General features: G+C 48.8%; 1 long non-coding RNA gene across 2 annotated transcripts; it reads left to right on the forward strand.

Annotated features, from left to right (window-relative positions):
- Nucleotides 1–19,151: 19,151 nt before the first annotated feature.
- LOC136300822 (uncharacterized) lies at nt 19,152–20,868 on the forward strand. 2 transcript variants are annotated; one of them, XR_010723735.1, is made up of 3 exons: nt 19,152–19,312; nt 19,610–19,882; nt 19,994–20,868. It is a non-coding gene; the product is annotated as an uncharacterized lncRNA (long non-coding RNA). The 2 variants fall into 2 exon arrangements; XR_010723736.1 differs by having other exon boundaries at nt 19,997–20,868.

Consider the following 20,868-nt stretch of genomic DNA (forward strand, 5'->3'; position numbering starts at 1 on the left):
CCAAGCCTGTGGAGAAAGAGCTCTGCTTGCTGCTGCTTTATAAATCAGCATCTTGTGCTGCCACTCCACCCCTCCCCTTCCAGGTCCAGCCCATCTTCTGTTTCACCTGGAGTAGGTGGAAAAATACCACAGTAATGGGCATGTGGGTTTCAGGTCAGATAGGTTCTAATTATTCCTTTGTAGTGTTTGCTCACAAGTAGGGAACAGGTGTATTATTCATCTTGCTGGAAGCAAGGAGTTTCCTCCTGAGACTTTCCAGCTCCGGGCTCCCCTCGGGATCCCAGCTGTCCTGGGCTACAGGAGGGCTCTGCACACTTTATCTCACCTGCACAGGTGATGTTCTCTCTGCCTGAGGTCCCTCAAAGTGGAATCCCTGCCTCGTTTGGGTGCCAGCAGGGATTTAGTGCAGTGGTGTCCTGTAACCCTGGTCTTGTGTCTAAGATGTTTTAGTTTTCTAAAATTCTTTTCCCAGAAAATTTTCTGTAAACAAGAAACTTATTTTTGTAAACTGTACCTATGTTTTCATTCCTTTTCCTAAGAGGGGCTTCTTCTTGGTGTCCCCCTGGTCTGACCAATGTGATTGGAGAGGTTTGTCTTTGTGTCACCAATCAAGTTGGTCTGTGTAAAAAAAGCATATAGGAAAGACACATCCCAAAAATAAAAAAGGCATTTTCAAACTGCTAAAGTTCAGAGTCTGTGACATTATAGTGTAAAACAGCTTCAGTGTCCTCTGAAGCTTCATGGCTTGGACTTCACTCTCACTCCTTGCCTTGTATTTTGTGTGTTTTCCACCTTCATGCTGAGCTGGGAGAGGTGAACTTCCTGGTGCTTTCCAGCAGGGCACTTGTCTGAACAGTCCTTGGTTTGTCTTGCACCAATTTCCAGCCTCCAGGTAAGGGTGATAATGACATTTGTGACGCTTTTGGTACCTGCCTGGTCCCATCACTTAAGAGTAAAGCTGCTTCTCCACCTCTGAGGCTGAGCTGATGGAAAGCTGAGGAATTCCTCAAAACAAGGAATGGTTTTCTGAAGGTTTAACATTATTTGGGGAAAGACTTGTGTGTCATCCATCTGACCTTGCTGACCGACAGCGTTTGGTCTTTAATATTACAATCTTTACTCTTTGCTATTATACATAGTTTTGAACAGCATGTAACCCACAAACTTTAAATCCATTGGAGATACTGTGTGGTGCGACCGGTAAATGACTCAAATTGTGGTCAGAGATATGACGTGCTAATGGAGATAATCAATCCTCTATCTACGATTCGATACGGCTTTATCAAAACACAGATAGAAGTCGTTAGCGGAGGGGAAAATCCAAAGGACATCATCTATTACATCAACAGGAGCAGGAATAATTATATTCAAATCAACTTCGCAGGAATTTGAGTACCAGACCTCTTCCAGCTGCTCCCACTTTGCAGTTTACGTGTGTTGGTCTTTTTCCATGGAATTCTTCAACCCTTGAACGTTGCGCAAGGTGCAGGAGTGGGTCTGAAAAGGTTTCGTGTTCAGTTTCTGCTGCTCGTTGTATTAAGAGCTGGGTTTTGTCCCGGAATATCAACTTTTCCCTGTGTCTGTGAATGCTGGAGGTCTCCCAATATGAGCAGAAGCAGGGGTGTAATGGCTGTATCCAGGGAATCTGTGTTGTGTGATAGCCAACGCTGAGATCCTCCCCTCTGTTCTGGGAAAGATCCAGAGCAGGGTGATGATGCAGAGGAAATGTATTTGACATCCAGCTGGACTCAGGCTGGAATCTGGGGGGTATGAGATGGGAAGTGGCCTCGGAGACGGGGAAATGCCTTCCAGGAATGTGCTCTCCTGACATCAGGTCTGTGGGTAAAAGCAGCGGGGTGCACAGTGTGAAACCCAGCACACTTCACCCTTTGACAGGTTTGAACTGGGCACTGAGATCTCTGACCCAGCGCTGGATGGAAAACAAGGATGTGCATCCTACAACCCACAGATCCATCAAAGCTGCCACCGTGTGCTTTGCAGTAAACGGTTTGTGATTCAGGACTTTTCTCTGGGCACTTTTTGCATTTGCCTTCTACAAACCGTGCTGGCTTTTGCCTGGGGACGAGTGTTAGAGATGCAAATGAGAGAAATGTTTGGCAACAAAGCACCGGGTAACCCCTGCTCGGCACGGGGTGTTTACCCTGACACTTCTGCCTGCTGAAGGATGTGCTCTGCGGCCAAGGAGCCGAGCTGGGAGGGTCTCTGTGGACAGTTCCGTGCCTCAGGATTTACCGAGGGTTTGCTGCTGGCAAACCAACCACCTGCATGCGGCTGCCAAGTTCAAAGGGCAAATTTGATGCTGGAGTTCTGTGGCCAAAATTCCATTAGGTCTGTCAGCTGAAGGTTTGGGGTTTTTTTTTCCTGCGAGTTACAAAGCCAGGATGAGGAGCACTGTAAAAAGGCAAATCTCTTGTTTTATCATGAGCCAACAGAAGGTGGTTGGACAGCTGGAATCTTCCTCGTTAGCTGTGGTCACTCGTCACGACAAAATTCGTGTTTTGTCACTTGGCTGTGCTGGAAAGGTCCCAGGAACAGAGGCCAGCTGTGAACCCAGGCTGAATTTCTGGGCAAGGGCTGCTCCACAGCCAAATCCTGCCCCGTGCCCTGGCTTGGCAAGACGTGGCATGTCCTGAGAGGAACATACCTGAGGGCTGGGATTGTCACGTGTGCTCCTGGCGTGTCACAACAGCCACGGCTGGGCCCTGCTCAGGGGGGACAACGAGTTAATAGTGTGCTGGTCCCTAAAGATCAGTGTAGGAAAATAGCGCGGCCCCTTCTGGATTATTATAACTCACATTTATTCACTGGAATTCAGACTTTTTTGGATCCTACATGAAAAAAAGACAGCCAGGAGAATGTTTGGACGTTATTTGGACACATTTTTTAACTCGTAGGGGCTGATCCCGGTGCTCAGACTGCCAAATTCCTTCAAGTTTTGAAGTAAAACTCTGAAGGTTTGTAAAGCACTTTGGGGTAAGGTGAACTCACTGCCTCTGCCTGATGAGCTTTGCTGTGTTGTTTACATTTCTTGGATGAAGCAAGACGAGCAGGAGCGGTGGAAGGACCTGAAGCCGCTGAGAGGGCGGTAAACCGATGCCAAATTTTGCTAAAGTTTGCTTAAATTTCCTCGAGTTTGTTTAAATCCGCCTAAATTTGCATTTCGCGGGGCTGCGCGGCACTTCCCGAGCAGGCCGGGAGAGGGCGCACGACTCACTGCGCTCAGCGGATTCCTGAAAAATTCCCCAAATTCCCCAAATTCCTCAGAAACGAGCGCGACTCTGCCTCGGTGCCCCGGCGCATCCCTGTCACCTCCCCTGCACCGCTGCCCCAGCTGTGACAGTCAGGCCAGGGGAGGCTCCAGGATGCTGAGAAAATGAAGATTATTCAGCTTTCCTGGAGAAGAGACCTCATCGTGACCTTCCCGAGCACGAAGTGAGCCAGCAAGAGAATTCCTGCAATGGTCTGGAGGGACAGGACAAGAGGGAGTGGCTTCAAACTGAAAGAGAGAAGGTGGAGACGGGATATTGGGCAGAAATTCTTCCCTGTGCTGGTGACAGAGGGTGCGTAGAGAAGCTGTGGCTGCCCCTGGATCCCTGGAAGTGTCCAAGGCCAGGCTGGATGGGGCTTGGAGCAGGCTGGGAGAGTGGAAGGGGTGGCACTGGGTGGGATTTAAGGTTCCTTCCAGTCCAAACCATCCTAGGGTTCTGAGATTCTCCAGAGAAAGGATTTGTTTGGTTTGATTTGGGGTTTGTTCATTCGCTCCCTCAAGGCCAAGAGTAAAACCAACCCTGAACTCTCCGGAGTCAGACGAGAATTTATTTTGGGTCCATCCACTACCCAGGAGAGAAGTTCCGAGGGCTCCTTGGGTTTTTCTCTCAGTGGGGAGCGGAATCTCCCCTTCCCTCCAAGTTCCAAGTGCTAAATCTTACCTGTTTTCCTCCTTAATTTAACCCAAAGATGTTAAACCGTAATTCAGAGGCCGAGAGTAACGAGCCAAGCACCTGTAAAAACCTCCCAGGAGCCAAGTTAAGGCCAAGCTTAAGTGGTATTTGGACAGTGGTAATTTCGGCATTGGCTGTAAACCGCTCCTTGTCTGAGCACTCACCTCCCGAGAGGGGGCATTGCACATTTACTGCTGCTCACGGAGCTCAGGAAACCCCAAATTGCTGTGCTTTTTTTCCCCTCCTAATTTCTCCATTCTTTTTAATCGAGGATGAGTAGGAAATCGCTGAGGAGCAGCGGGGTTCGTTGCCAGCTTCCAGGCTGGCATTGTAAATGCTGAATGATGTTACAACCTCATTGTAAATCCCACGATGACTTGGTGTCCCTGCAGACTTGGCACAGCCGCCACGGCTTCAGGTCGTTTCGGGCCAAGGTTTTGATTTTCCAGGAGGATTTGGCTTTTCCCCCTCAGCCTTTTGGAGCTCTGAACACCCACAGAGAGATGACACAGGTGGAATTCAGCGTTTCACGTCTACATCTTTCCACATATCCTTTATTTGTTCCCATCACCTGAAGAAGAGCTGGTGAATCCTGGGGAAGGTGACTGGGTTTTCATCTCTAGCCCTTGTGTGCTGAGGGGTTTTGGGTTCCTACAGCAAAATTTCCACTTTTTGACGTGGAAATCTGCTCGTTCCAAACATTTTCATGTGGGCCATCAAAAAGCCATGGCTGTCTGTAATTTATAGCTCAAAGCGTGCTGAGCTCGCTGCTGCCTGCCCAAAGAGAGTCCAAAAATCCGAATTTGCACACTTCTTGTCAGAGGGAGTATCACTGGGAATCGATTTTCTGTCAATGTTTTCTGTCTGTGAGGAAGAAAAACAAATCTCCAGTGAGTCACAGCATCCAGGACTATTTTACTCCTCTTAATATTTTATCTTCCTGCTTCCTCATGCTCCTAAATATGAACCATTACTGGATTCATATTGCTTTAAAAAACAGTAAAGAAAATTGATTTTCCTCCTTGTAACTTCCTGGGGCTGCCAGGAAGAGTCAGGGCTGGAAATCGGTGCAAAAAGCACAGAACTTCTTTCTTTAAACACGGTGATATTCCCTATAAATGTCATGATTTATAGGAATTTGTAAATTCCCGTCTTTCAAACAGCTGCTGTATAGATGCTTTGATCATTCTCAGGTGAAAAATGTATTTTTACTTCAGAAATATTATCTGATATGCAGGATAAGGAGCTGACAGGGCCAGGCTGTGGTTTGCAGGCTCCAGAGCACACCCAGCCTCATTCCTGAAAGGCATCACAGCCTGGAGTGCGGCAGAGGCAGGAATTCTTTGGGATGCAATCAGGAAAACGGGATGGTTAAAAGGGGGATATGAGTTCGGGCTCAGTCTGGACACACAGGAAGAGAAGAAGGGGTTGTTTTTTTTCAGGGTTGTGTTGACCCCAAAGCACCTCTGCAAATCCGGGGGAGGAAGTGGCCAGGCTTGTAAAAGCCCTGGTATGTGTGATGTGTCCTGAGCCATCCCAGCATCCCGGAATCCTGGAATCACCGGGGTCAAAGGGACCTTAAAGCTCATCCCATCCCACCCCTGCCATGTGCAGGGACACCTCCCCTGCCCCGGGCTGCTCCAAGCCCCTGGTGCTGTCTAGAAACAGCTGCTAGTGATCAGCAAATTTGGCATTTCCAGACTCTGGAAGAGCCACGTCTGTTTTTCACCAAAAATCACTTTGAGTGGGCAAGAGTGACTTCCCAATTTCACGTGGAACCAAACTGAGCCAAGTTATTTGGCAAAGATTTGCCTAGGAAATCTCAGGAAAATCTTAGGAAATGCTTTTTGGGGGTGTTTTTGGGATGGAAAGCAGGTCAGTGCACCAGTGTGACTGCACAATTGACAAAATAATTGAACCAAGCTGAGCGTTATTTGGCGAAGATTTGTTTAGGAAATCTCGGTTCTGTGGTTTTTTGGGGCTGTTTTTGTGATGGAGGCACGTCCATTTATCACCAAAAATCACTTTGGGTGGGCAAGAATGTCTTCCCAATTCCATGTGGAACCAAACTGAGTGTTATTTGGCAAAGATTTGCTTAGGAAATGTCTGTTCTATGGCTTTTGGGGGGGTGTTTTTGGGATGGAAAGCAGGTCAGTGCCTCGGTGTGACTGCACAAACAATTGCCAACTGCTTCAGCAGGACGAGCCCGGCAGGATAATTCCCCCTGAAAGGTGGCTGAGGTGCCACAGCCAGATGTTTACCAGCTGCATGACCTGGGGAGGGATTAAACCTGACTCAGTTAGTGGATGTGGGTCACCCCAGCACCGTCCCCTGCCGTGTCACCGCGCCGACCTTGTCACTTTGGCAGGGCACAGGTGCCCAGGGTTTCAGCTGGGAATGCCAAAATCCTGCCTCACAGCTTGCAACAGCTGCTGGCACAGCCAGGCTGGGCTTTAGTCACGGCTTGCAGAGGCTGGGACTGGCCCAGGGCTGGCTCGTGGCTCTCAGGGCTGGCACAGCCTCACCCGTGGCACTGCCAGCTTTGCAGCAGGAAGCAAAAAAGTGACATTCCAGGAGTTGAAAAGGGTGTTGAGAGCTGTGGGTTTCAGTGGCTCAGTGGCAGAAGGAAGTGGGTTTAGGAGTGACTGGTTTGAAGCTATTTTTGCGTTCTCAGAAAAGTGGGTGGATTCTGTGGAGCTGCTCCCGGAGCAGGCAGTGTGGAAGGCATCTATGGGAGCGTTTCATGAAAGCTGTTTCCCCCTTTTCTCTCATTTCCCTATTTTTATTTTTATTTTTCTCATTTCCATGCATTATCACCACTGTGGAATTCTGTTGGCTGCCTCCAAGGAAAGGAAGGCAAACACTCTCCACTCAGCTCCTCATACCTTCTGAGAAGGTATTTCAGACAACCTGTCGGTATTTTATTTTTCATTTGGATTTCCTCCTGAAGCCCCAGCCTCTAGAAACCCCAGGAATTCCATCCTCTAGAAATTACATTGTCAGTGTAATGGTCACGTTTGTGCTCTTGAGCAAAAATTCAGGGAAGGCTCCTGGGGTCAGAGAAAATGGCCTTGAAATAGTTCAAGGTGTTGCACAACTGGGCTGTGATCCGAGCCTGCGAACAGCATTTTCCCTGTGGAATCTGAGGGTCACGGGGGTTTGTTGCACAGCTCAGTGTGAAATCCTGCCTGCACCCGCGCTTGGCTGCAGAAAATACTTGGAGTCAAGAAAAACTTGTTTCAGGTTTGTCAAAGCCTTGGAGGGGCTGGGCACGTCTCCATGGTGGCTGCCAGGGCATCCAAAGGTGCCACTGCATCCTTTTGTAGCCCTGGTTTTGCTCCTGAGGTGTTTTGGTTTCCTGAAATTCTTTTCCCAGGGAATTTTCTGTAAACAGGAGAAATGTTTTTGTAACTGTACCTTTGTTATTCATTCCTTTCCCTAGGAGGGACTTCTTCCTGATGTCCCTCTGCTCTGACCAATGTGAGTGAAGAGGTTTTGCCTTTGTGTCACCGATCAAATTGGTCCGTGTAAAATAGTATAAAAGGGAGACACATCCCAAAAGTAAAGGAGTCATTTTCAACCTTCTGCATCTCGGGGTCTGTGTCATTGTGGTCAGTCCTGAAGGGATTAAAGCTGCCATTCCCTTGGAATTCCATTCCCTTGGAGCGCCAGCTCCCTCCCCGTCCCCTGGAAGGGTGGCAGAGGTGCCCCAGCCAGGTGTGTGCTGTGGTTGTGAGGAGAGGAAAAACCTCCCAGCTCTACCCAGCAGTGCCAACCTGAACCAGCCCCATCCGTGGGCAGTTTCCACCTCCCACTTCCAATCTTGAGGCTGCAGGAAAATCCAACCTCTCCTTTCCCCTCCTTTCCTCCTGGGATAATGCCCATGGCTGTGATTGTCACTGGTTTGAGTGCTCTGAGAACCAGTCCAACCACCTGCTCCGTGCACACTGGAATAAAGTCATTCGAGTAAGAAATACACAAATCTCACTTCAGTCAGAAATACATAACGTTACAGGCTCAGGGCATGCCTAGCAATGAATTCCTTGATTTTCAATCTGCCTGGCTTTGGAAGTGGCTCAGGATTGCCTGAATAATGTTTTGTAAATCTCTTCCGCCCGCAAAGAATGCAAAATTTTTAGCTGCCATTTGTGCTTCAGTGTTTCCTAGCCTTGTTTTAGTGAAGAGCTCTGTGTTGAGCAGCCCTGACATGTTAAATAGGAAAGGTGAGCTGGGTTTAGGTTTTCTCCCTGCAGCTCTCTGTTTTATAAGTCACGTCTGTGGGATCTGTTTTTACTGCTCAGCTCGGGGAAGGTCACAGGTTTTTATTAACATGGGGAAAAAAAAAATCATTTTTAAATGCCCTTAGTGGATGAGAAGTAACATCTGTGTTAGGACTGGGGTTCTTTCCATCAGTAAATCGAAGAGGAATTGGCCGAGGAGGTTGGGAGCATCATCTCCACCCTGCAGACAGAGGAAGGGGCCATGGAGAGGCAGTGACCTGTGCAGGATCAGCCAGGAAATCCAGCTGGGAATTGTGTCCTGTCCGTGTGTGACCCTCAGCAGGAGGATCCCAGCGAAAGGACGAGCCCTGACTCTCTCCTTGCCTGATTTCTGTGTGTCCCTTGCCTGTTTAATTTGCTAAAGAGCTGCAAAACACGAGCACAGAACTGCCGGGGATGGGATGCAGCTCATCTAATTTAACTCTGCGCTCATCACTCAGCTTGTCTTTGTAGCCAGGAGGAAGAAAGCAGCACCTCCAGCCAGCACTTTCTCAGCGTGGCAGGCAGAGAGGAGACGATAATTACCCTGTGGAGGCATCCTGTCCTCTGCCTGGATGGAGGGACAACACTCCAGATGAAAGAGCTGCTCCCAGGGCATGCAGACGACTCCTGTCCTGAGGAACAAACGCACAGGGATGAGTGCAGGTGACATCACTTCAATGTTAAAACAAGCTTTGATTCGGTTTTTTTTTGTGTCCAGACGTGTCTGAGCCAGCCCCAGGCGGGAGCATGTGTGCTCCCTGGGAACGCATTTTTCTGGGAACTGAGCTTGTGCTGGTCACACTGATTTGCTGCAGAAATACTTGCAGCTAATGCTGACTTTTACTGAAAGAGGATCTGGCAAATCCCATCAAGATTTGCTCCAAGAGTCAAATATTTTGAGTGCATCAGGGGTGAGATGATTTGTGGAAAAGCTAAGGATGAATGAAAGGCTCCCCGTGTGTCACCAAATCCATCTCAGTGTGCGAAGCTTTGTGATGAGTAAGTGACTCTGTGGGGAGCTGTGAGCCGAAATAGAATCCCAGGCGGGTTGGGGATGGAAAGGACCTTAAAAATAATCTCATCCCACCCCCTTCCACTATCCCAGGCTGTTCCAACCCGGCCTTGGACACTTCCAGGGATTCAGGGGCATCCACAACTTCTCTGGGCACCCTGCCCACCCACAGAGGGAGGAATTTCTTCTAAATATCCAATCTAAACCTCCTTCAGCTCCAGGATTTTGACTAGAGGGAAAACAAAGAGAGTCCTTCTGGTGGTGGGTGTGACCCGAGTGGTTCCCAGGGTGCAGGAGGCTGCTCCTCTCCTGGGACAAAGCCCAGGTGCTCCGTGGCTTTGCAGGGGGAAAAAGGAGTCAAAAGAGAACCAAACCACAGGAGAAGCTCTGAGAAGGTCTGGGAGCAGCCGAGCCGGGCTTAACCAGCCCCGCTGCCTCCCGGCAGTAATTGGTGTTTGCACAGCACTCCGCAAGTATCAAAAAGCAGCGCTGAAATGCAAATGATGAGCAGCCTGCCTCCCGGGCTGCCTCTGGAGCCTGCCCTCGCTGCTAATGAGGCAGGCAGGCGCTCGGGAGGAGTGGAAAATGTGGGATTGTGGGGTCTGTGTGGATGGGCCCATTGCCCTTCGAAAGGGACGAACTTCAGCTGAGCTCGGAAAACCCGGAGGTGAGGAACGTGCAGCATTTGGGGATCCTGATTCCACAAAGTGCCCTAAAGGCCATGGAAAGAGCCGTGCCCGTGGTTAATTCCGTGTCAGCTCTTGTGTCATCAGGGTGGCAGTGTTTGAATTTTCACCCTCGGTGCCGACATCCATTTAATTTTGGGAACGTGCACAGCTCACTTACTGACCCAGGGATTGATTGGACATGAACCAGGCACTTCTCAGCAATAATAAACTCCATCTTTATCTCCCTGTGATCGTTAGAAATTGCAGAGCAGCGCAGGGAGTGCGGTGGGATGACTAAAAAAGATCCAAAATGTGTATTATTATTATTAATATTATTCCTCTTTCCTATGGAAACTGTAATCACAGCAAATTAAAATACATGAAGTAGTGTTTTCCTCCTCGGAAGGCAAGTCAGATACTTCGATATTTCACGTGCACAGAATAATACTTTCAATTTAGCTGCTTCAGAACCCTGAAAATTTACACTACTTGACACTGGCTTCACAACGCGCAGGAGTTTAGGCTGCTGCATCATTTGGAAGCAGATTACTCCTTGAGATTAATAATTTCAGAGGTTTCTGGGCGTCCATTCAAGAGAACAGCTCCTTGGTACAATGTTTGGTTTTATCAGGTTATCGCACAAAATCAGCACTGCTTTCAGATACTGCTGCCTTGCAGCATCACCCTGAAGGATTTTATTCAGCTACTGGAGTGATGCTACAAAATGAGCATCATTTACCCACCGCGTGAAACCAAACGGCAGAAGGGAAGAATTATATGCAGTGCAAGCAGGAAACAAAGGTTGGAGCACAGCAGTGAAACAGTTTTTGCAAAGTTCAGAAAAGGAAAATTGCATCATAAAGAAAATCGGGCTTAATAAATTACCGGCGCTGTGGGAATTGTCTTGTTCTCTGAGAAGTAATTCTGGGTATTTCTTCTCATCAGGATGATGAATGGGCTGGTCCTGCCTGAGGGAGCGTGTTTAAGCACAAGGTAAGCACTAAAAATGAGAGCTCCGTGTTTCTGCAGCTGCCCTTCGTGAAATTGGCTTCTCTGAGGGAGAGGCAGAAATTAAGGTGGTTCCAAAGGAAGCCGGGCCAGTGAAATAAAGCAATTTCATTTTGATCCATCAGGGAGAGAGAGATTATCCCTGGAGAAGTCCCTGGCTTATGCCAAACCATCTCAGCTACCTCAGGCACTCAATTGCGGATTCAAACCAGGAGCCAGGAGCTCTCCAGCCTCCTGCAGGACGTGTCAGCAGCAGCCTTTGGGCTCCCACAGACCCCACCAGGCAGGGAGAGGCAGCTGCAAATCAGCTCCTGGCAACTCTGGCATGAATGAGTCCCTTTTCTGCGGCGGCAGGTGGCACTTGGAGGTCTGGCAGGTCCAAGGTTCTGGATCAGCACGTGATTTACACCTGCTCGGCTTCCTCTGGGGCTGAGTCAGAGGCTAAAGAGTTTCAGTCCAGTTTCTATTTTAAGTTGCTACACTTTGCTCCTTCCTCCTGAGGGGGGCTGGATCTCGTAGCTGATAGCACTGGCATCTCTAGTGATAATCTGTGGGGTCAGCAGAGTCAAAATCCCAAGCTTGGGCTGCAGCGAATGGAGAAAGGCTGAGCAGTGCCCAGGGCCTGGGGGTCACTGACTCCATTTCCCCAATTCCCATCTTTTTTTTGGGGGGTGTTCTCATGCTGCATTCCCCACATTAATTTCTCTTTTTCAGTTTCTAGACTGTTTAACACTTTTCACTGGAAGAGAAGTCACCCGTAGGTGCTGTGACAAACGCCGCTGTGAGTTCAGAGCTACATTTGCAGCCATGGCAAGCCTGAATGGGGATTTCATTTTGTTCGTTTTCCCTGGGTTTTTGCTCCAGCAAAAGCCTGGCTGAGGCACTGGGTGTGCTGTGCAGGACAGGGAGCTTTCACTTTTGGATGTCACATCCCTGGTTGTGAAGGATTCCTTTGGTTTTGTGAGTGTGTGGGGTTTGTTGCATTCCAGAGCTTGTTTAGGGAGATAATCCACTTATCAGGCCGAGAACACCTTCTCTCCCTACCAGACAACAAATTAGCTCTTCCCTTTCTGAGGGAGATAAAAAGGGATATCCTAACCCAGAGGAACGGGGCCATGGCATGGGGCTGACGGGATCAGAAACAAAAGGTGAGGAAGAAAAAACGAAAACCAAATTCGTTGAAGAACGGCTGCAAAATCTGAGCGATTTACTGCAGCAGCTCATTCACCAGGGGAATTCGGCCTTGCCTCACTCTAATCTAAACTGAATCTAATTTAGATTCCAAGCAAGGGATGGGAATCCTTTCCTGAACCAAAACAAGCCTTGCCACCTCCTACCTTTTCATTACTCATTCCTTAATTTGTTTGGGTTTGTTATGTAGGACACTCAGGAAGAATAGCTTAAAGCTGCGAGTGCTGGGCTGGATCTGGGTTTATAATCTCTGCTTTGCTGCACACCGGGCTGATTTTTGATTCAGTTTTGATGCAGGGTCCGTTCCCTGCCTCTGCCTGGGGCCCTCAGGGAGTGGGGTGTGAACATCTTCCCTTTTTTTCTGGGGTGTGAACATCTTTCCTTTCTTTCCTGAGTGCTGGATTGCCTGGGGGAGAACACTGCAGCCTGGGGCTCAGACAATTTCTGGTTTTTCATTAAAAAGCAGCTCTGCTCATGCAGAACCATCAGGCAGAACCCTCCTGGAAGGAGGGCCTGGAGGATGGTTCTCCCCACCCTTGGGGTGTCCTGTCTTCTGACCTACTTTCAGCTCTTGCTTTATAAGTCAATAAACAGCAAAACTTGGCCTCCCAGTCCGTGCATGTCTGGGAATGGCATCATCCCTTCCCCGGGGCTTCCAGGGCTGCCAGCACCTGCACCGGGGCCCAGGGCAGGGATCAGACCCGATTCAGGACTCTCTTGCTGGTTAAAATCTGTGCCACAGGTTTTCCTGAGCCTGTTTCTTGGGGGAAGAGGAGATCTGTGAATTTTTTAGGCCTTGATTCCAGCAGAGGCTTCTGTAAGCTGGAGCACGTCAGGGCTGCCTTGGAGCATGGCCCAGAGCACGGTGCTGCCTCCTCATTTTTGAATTCCATTTTTCCATTCCTCCATTTTTTTTTAAATTCTTTGCTTCTCTGTGTCTTTCCTCCCTTTCTTCCTGGAAACTGATCTCAGTTCTGAGGTGTTTGCCTGCCTGGGAATACTCTGCTGCCTGCAGGGATCTCCTGTGACCCTGTGGGGATGTGCTCCACGGGCTGGTCACTGTCTCAGTGCCATAAATCCTGTCACACCTACAGACATCATTCCCATTAGACTAATTTGTCTCCTGCTGACTCTGAACAAAACCTTGGGCTGTGCAGGTTGTTAAACGCCAAGGATAAAGGGCTGGATTACAAATTCAAGGCTCGGGGGAAAAAAAAAAAAAAACAAAACAAAAAAAACCCAAACAAACCCTGCCTGCAAGCAGTGAGGGAGAAATGGGAAAATGGGAATGGGAAAAACGAGCAGCTCAACAGGGATGTGAGAGTGGCTTGGATTTGGGGGTGTCAGGATGCCCCTGGAAAATTTGCTGGGAGAGAAAGCAAATCATCAATGTCCCTGCAGATACTGACAGGAAGGGTTGAACATGCCCACCGGAGCAGAGCAGGTGCTGTGTCTGCAGCCCTGACTGGCAGTGGGGTTGGCGCCATCTCTGTGCCCTATTTCGGAGCTCTCTGCCTGCTGCCTCCTCATGGGAAGCATTCCCGGCCACGTGAGGCAGGTGGGTGATAAAGGCCGGCCAGCTGCTGATGGAACAGGGATTGTGGGGATGCTGCTCCCAAAACAAGAACCTCCAGCACATGTGAGCGGCTCCAGGCAAAGGCTGGCGAGCTTTGCTGGGGTTGCAGGAGGAAATTCCAGAGGAAGCCAAGGCTGCCTTGACCTCATTAGAGGCCACCAAGCAGCTCCTTTCCCAAGAAGCCTTCCTGGCTGCCGAGGTGAGTGTTGGGGTCCGCTGTTCCACGCCTCCAGGATTCTCCTGAGCAGGAATTCTGCCTTCTCCCACAGCCTGCTTTAGTCACAGCTCTCTCCCCTGCTTTTTTTCTCCCCCCTTCTGAAGTTTCCTCTCAGCAGCTGCTCAGCTCTTGGACGCAGTTTGGCACATCCAATCTGGTGGTGCTGTCATTTGGAGCTGAAAGGAATTTGCATTTTGGTGCTCAGGGAGATCTTTCAGGAATGTAGAAACATGAGTTGGTGGAATCGAAACCGGATTATGCTTTTCAAATTCTTAATAATTACATTGAAGGGATCAGCATAAACTACTATTTTTTTTTCAAGAAAGTGGTTTTAAATTAGCTCTAAACCAGCTGGAGATCAGGAATTATGAACTAGCAATGTTATCCTGCAGCTGAGGAGTTTTCCTGCTCTGATTAATGGCAGGTACTTCCCATGGTTCAATCTGAGATCTGCTGGGCCAGACGGGGTTTGGGTTGGACCCTTCCAAGTGAGCTGAGCTCTGGGTTTGGTTTTTTTTTTGGGACAGAGTTTCCACGGGATCAGGAAATGCTGCCACTGCCAAAGTGAGCAGATCCCTTTGGTGGCAACGTCAATACTTGGAGCAAAACCAGGACAAGACAAGGACTCCGCTCCTCCTCACAGCTTTGTCTGTCCTGTCTGAACCTCCTGAGGCAGCATTTTGGCTTCGAGACTAAAATAACCCACAGGAGGATCTATCTATCTATATTCTGCTGGAAATGCTCCTGGCTGCAGCAGGTCTTCCTGAAAAACCTCAGCCTGTGTTTGGAACCGTGCCATGGATTCCCAGATCTTCCTGAAAAACCTCAGCCTGTGTTTGGAACCATGCCATGGATTCCCAGATCTTCCTGAAAAACCTCAGCCTGTGTTTGGAATCTCACGACAAATTCCCAGATGTTCCTGAAGAACCTCAGCCTGTGTTTGGGGTCATGCTATGGATTCCCAGACTTGGGCTCAGCCTTGCTCCATCCCGTGCTGTCATGTGAGGTTTCCAAGCTGCCTGCTGAGCTTTTTTTTTTTTTTTTTTTGCTGGAAAACACTAAATCAGCAGGACATGGAGTTCAGCTTATAGAGAATTGTGGCTATTTGCATATTTAATAACCTGCAAATCACGAAATGCAGGTGATTCGATGCCTCAGGAAGGACAAATGAGTGGGAAGAGGACAAAACCCCCAATGAAGCATCCTGCCAGGGGGAAAGCTGGTTTTGGTGCTGGAACCCAGTCGGTCAAGGACCCTCTGAAGTTAAAAAGACAAAAGTTTTTGGTAGTTTAAAGCACTGAAGTGCTCCCTGCTGTGTGCTGGCTCCTGTCTGCCCCAGGAGGGTGTGAGGAGATGGGGAAGGGCCCGTAAAGCTCTGCCTAGAAAGGGAAATGAGGTGAGGAGGTTTTGCTGAGCAAGAGGAACCAGGGAAGGGGAAAGACTGACCTTGCTGAAGCTGCCCTGGTGTGGTCATGGGGCAGCAATGCGGGAATGGGGGTCACTGCGGGGGCGGAGGTGCCATAAACTGGTCATTACAGCAGGAAATGGGAAGTGCAGGGCCCTCACCCCAAGCCCAGGTTTAATGTGTGGCCTTGAGCAAATCACCTGGCCTTGATTTACCCCTGTTCTCACTCTTCCTCCTGGGAGGGAGGCTTTGACACCCTGTGGGTTCAGGAGATAAAGGACTTTATTATTTTATGGAGGGATGTGCACCCAGTGCCCACAGAAGCCAGAGGGAGGTGCAGCACTGGCCCTCCTTGTCTGTGTTGTCTCTCTATCTCAAACTCAGTATTTATAGACCCCAGAGTAGCTGGCAAAGGAAAATCATCCTTAATACTCTTAATACTTAATACTCTTTATTCCAGCTGAGGAGCTCTCTGGCATTTTAGGGGAAGCACATTTCTCTGTAAATTGAGATGAGCTTCCAGCTTTTCTTGAGGATGTGTGAAGTTTTTTATTGCCGCTGCCTCAGAAATGGCTTCATCCCTGTGCCTTCAGAGCGGGCACTAATGTGCTTTATTGCCTCAGTTCTCCCAGAAACAGCCAGCGTTGATATTTATTGGTTTGATATTTATTTGCTGTTGGCCTGAGATGCTGGGAAAGGGTGGTGATGGCTGCGGTACGTGAGAAAAAGGCTGTTTATAGAACACCTCATATCTTGGGAAGTGCCATTCCTTGTCTGATTTGCCACAGGATGGGAGGGAGGAGGAGGAAGGACTTTTGTCCAGGGGCAGGGAGTTGCCCTCTGTGCTGAAGCACCTGGACAAGGGTTCCGTGCAGGACTTGAGAACCTGATCCTTGCCAGACAAACAGATCACGCTCAGAGCAGCTGGCTGAGCACGTTTACAAGGGCTCTCCTTTACAGTTCATTGCTTGGCTCTTTTTGGAATGAAATTTCTGGCATAAAGCTCTAGTGTTTCATAGAAAAAGGTCTTTTTTTTTTTTGCTCTCCTCACCAAAGGCTTTGTTCAAACACATTTGTGACAAAAAGTGAGCACCCTCCCCGTGGTTTTCTCACCATCCCTGAGAGCTTTGAGCTCTGCCTCCCTCAGCCTCCCAGCATTGCTCTGCTGATCCCGTGCAGAAAAGCCTGACAATATGAAATATCTGTGTTTCCCCACTGAAAACTGTTCTTCCAGAAGTGTTTGTAACCAAGGATTGTTTGCAGCGCGTGGAGAAACTCTGAATGAGGTGCTGTGGATGTGCTGTGAGCACCCTGAGTGCAGCAATGGCCAGGATTCAGTAACTCCTGGGCTGTGTGTAGTGCCATTGGAATGGGAATGGCTGCGCTAAGTGGGTCACACCAGTCACCTCTCACCTCCTCCTTCCTGGGCATTTGTGACCCTGTGGATGCTCCCAGGATATCCACTTTTATATAAAAGCTTTTATCAACGGGAGTATATTTCATTGTGCTCTGACATCACCAGTGTGGCTCCCTGTCAAAGCTCAGCTGTTATCACCGGCTCGTTGTACCTGGACAAGGATCTTTTGGTGCTGAATCTACACAAACAGGAAACAAAAAGAGATTAGAGCACAAATGGTTTCCACTTTGATAATTCAGAAAGAAAAAATGTTGTGAAAGTAGTGGATAAAATTCATCCTTTCAGGAGAGCACAAACAAAAACCTTTCCCCATCCCCCCCCCCCCCATTAGTAGGAATTTTTGCTCATAATAAAACCCTTCTGGGAGCATGGTGCTGATATTCTGCATTTCTCCGTGTGTGTGTGTGAGAGAGGGTGATCAGGACTGACCCTCACAGCGTCCATTTGTCCAGCACCAGAAGGAAACTCTGTTTTTCCAAAGTGCCGCCCGAAAAGGTGCTTTAGGTGTTGTTAATTTTGGAGCAGGGCAGCCAGTCATGGCACCATCGGGGCCAGAACGCTCCTGGATCCTTTGGTTCATCCCCCACACAGGGCTGGCAGCTGACACCAGTCTTTAGTCCTGGCCTAAACAGCTGCTGGAGCTGCTGAGCAGGTTCCAGCTGTGACAGTTCTGGCTTCTTTTTCCCTGCCAGAATCGGGATTAACACACGAGAGTCGAAGTTTTTGTTTGGATTTGGAAGTTTATTATTTCTTATCTATTTACAGACTCACCAGCTGTGAGCTCCAGCTAGCAAGTGAGAGAAATGAGGTAAAATGGAGACGTCTCTAACTCTTTCCAAGGTTATTTAAGTGATAATTACCCAATAACGAGGTGACACCTATATTGTTTATATTTCTGACCCAATAATGACCACCCGAGGCCCGTAACATGGAACCTTTTCCACCCAGTTACAGAAAACCACCCAAACCCATGAAGAGGAAGGTGAAGAAGGACTCAGACTTAAATCCTCCCTCTTGACTCACATGCATTACTATACACTAAAATGTTAAATCTAAGTTTTTTGTCCTGTGCTATCACACACTTCTATTCAAACTCCACACCCACAACCCCAGCGCTGTCACTCAATTTTGGAAGCCTATTCCAGGTCAAATGCAGTGTTTGCTTGAGGGTCACTGTCTTTTAGCCCAGAAAATCTGAAATTTTCAGCCTCCAGGGTTCCAACAGCTGCTGCCCTTGAAACAGCAGCTCCTGACTCCTGTGTGCTGGGGGATGCTCTGCTGGGGGAATTGAGTTATTCCCGAGAAAACCATTCCTGCAGGAGGGAGAGGAGGAACAAGGAGAGGGCGGCGAGGCAAACACGTGGAGCGGGGCAGGGTCGGTGTTGGGCGCCAGAGTTCAGCTGGAGAGGAATTTTTGCATCCCTCTTGCCTTTATTGTTCCGTGGAAATCTAATCCTGAAGGTTGCTCGGAGATGATGATGCAGCACTTAAGTCCTTTATGGCCAGATGCTTTTAGAATGTGTCAGAGCTGCTCTGTCGCAGACATTTCTCGGCTTTGCTAAACCAAGGAGAAGCTCAGATCTTTTGGCCTGAAAGGGGACAATTTGCATTTTCTCACCGCGTACTAATTCCCGCAGCTGATTAGTTGCCATGTGACGCTTTAATGTAGATTTGCACCCCCGATTTTGTCCTTTTTTTTTTTTTTTTTAAGGGAATTAATGTACTTCTGTGCATTTCTGTAGCATCTTGGGAAAAGGTGTGATGCAAACACCTGAGCTGTTTGTAGAGGAATTAAAGAGAGTTTTCCTAGAAAAGTGATTTCCAGCTGAGGATCTCAGTCACTAAATCCCGGGATTTGGAAAAGCTGCGGTGAGCAGTTAGTCCGGGGTTTATAAAGTTTTTTGGGGTTTTTGTTTTGTTTTTGTGGGGTTTTTTGTTTGTTTGTTTTTGATTTTTTGTGGGTTTTGGGTTGTTTTGGGGTTTTTTTTCTAGTGTTTTGGTGGGGTTTTTGGTTCTGTTTTTGTTTTAGTTTTGGTGGTGGTTGTTGTTGGGTTTTTGTAGGGGTTTGTTTGTTTGTTTGTTTTATTTTTTGTGGGTGCCGGGGCCTCTCCGAGGTGAATAAAGAGCAGCAATGACCTCGGCAGGAGGATGAGGAGGAGGCAGGGACGCAGCTCTGCGGTGGCCCCGGAGGCACAGCGCTATCTGCCGGGAATGCGGGAATGCTGCCGGGCTTCTCCGGGATCGCTCAGCTCCAGGAACGCCTTCCCTCTGTCTGTGACACCGACACGGATGTACAAACACACACGCGTGTGCTCCTTCCCTTCCCCAAACCCCCACACAGCCATTTCTCCAGAAAATCTCTTCCCTAAGGGTCTTTGGGCTCGGGATGAAAACCTACCACGGCGCTAAATTTCATTTCTTTTTTCCCTTTCCCCCCCTTTTAAAAAAAATATTTATTTATTTATTTATTGTTTCTTTTTTCCAAGTTAACAAAACAACCACTGAAATAAACGAACTGCGGCAGAACCCCCAGCCAGGAGGAGGTGCCTGCTTAGATGCCAAAGTGCCAGCAAGGAATTCCCTTTGGAAAATTGGTTATTTTGGGGAAAGAAAATCACGTTTTACATATTCAAAGCCCTGGGTAGCTTCTGCTGTTTTACACAGCACCTTTAAATATGACCTGGGAAATGTTCCTCACTACAGAAAACAAAAGACTTTTCAATTCTGTTGTATTTAAGCTCCAAATAGTTCCCTCTTTCCTTCCTCCTTCCTTCCTTCCTCCTTCCTTCCTTCCTCCTCCTTCCTCCTCCTTCCTTCTCCTTCCTCCTCCTCCTTCCTCCCCCTTCTCTTCTGTGGTGTTTAATTTATTACGAATGTGTTTGTCGTTTTAGATGAAGGAGGCTGACAATGTGCTACGAGGAGGACAAAGCTGGGAACTCACAGATGGAGGGTGCAGAACACAGCCAAAATCCCAAAAAGTGCCTCCTTCACAATGGAATTCGATTGTGCAAAGCAATGAGGGGCATCCGACCGAAAATCTCCATTGCAAAGGCTCCTGGTCTTTTAAGGGATGTGGGAATGATTTCTGTCCATATTTACTGACAGCTGGGAGTAGATTCAGCTTCATTTCCTTTATTCCTGTTCAAGGAAAAGCAGCAGCCAAGGTAAGACAGCGACATTCGCTGAACAAGCTTTCCTCCACGGAAAAAAAAAAAAAAACCAACACAATCCTCACACGGAGCTAAAATAATTGATGCACTTGTGTGTTTTACAAGCAGTGAGAATCCCAAAATTAAATGGGCAGACGCGAATGAATATGAGTGGCAACCTGACACGCTAATGGGTTTGCAGCCGGTGAAGGAGCCGAGGAGAGGCCTGAAAGCAAATCTGTGAAATTGCCACCTCATTAGGCTGGGATGGGCAGAGCAGCCCTTCAGCTCCAGCGCACAAAGGCACTGCCCGGTTCTCTTGGCATCCATCCCCAGAAAACAGCGCCCGAAAGCACCCGGAGTGACACCAGAATTTCCAGGATGTGTACAACAGCACACCTCGAAACATGGCCTTGGATTAAAGGTCTGGGGGGGTTAAAAAAAAATTGTTTATTTAATTGCTGACCACAACGTGTTGGCAACGTGCAGGAATGTGCTCCGTGCTTTCCTTGGACATTTTCAGGCCAGCCCTCCGAGCTGTTCCAAGGAATCCCCGACCCTGCCAGGCCCCTGTGCATTCAGGCCCTGCCTGGCGTGAGGCTGCTCCCCGTCTGAGGAAGCTTTTTCCTGGCTCTGGGCGGCTGGGAATACCCTGGGAATGCTCTGGGAATGCTCTGGGAATGCTCACAGACAGCCCAGGCTGCTCACGGAGGGCAGGGCTCGCTGAAATCCAGCCCTCCTGCTTCTTTGTCCTGATGGATGGAAAAAACAACCCTCAGAGCCAAGGATGAATGGAGGAGGGCGAACACGCCTGAGCTGTTTCTTCTGGGAGAGGAGGATGGCAAAGGAGCTGTGACTCCTGGGCCCTCGGGGGAAGCAGGAAGGGAGAGCAGGAAATCCAGGCCAAGCTCCATCCGTGTCTAAGGGAGACAAGGTCCTGCAGGAGGGGCTGCGGGACAGAAACCCCCGGGGCTGTGGGGACGGAGCAGAGCTTTGGGGAG

This window comes from Chamaea fasciata, unplaced genomic scaffold, assembly GCF_029207755.1.
Source record: "Chamaea fasciata isolate MVZ Bird 193981 ecotype frontalis unplaced genomic scaffold, bChaFas1.0.hap1 SCAF_24, whole genome shotgun sequence".
NCBI classification, from domain to species: domain Eukaryota; kingdom Metazoa; phylum Chordata; class Aves; order Passeriformes; family Sylviidae; genus Chamaea; species Chamaea fasciata.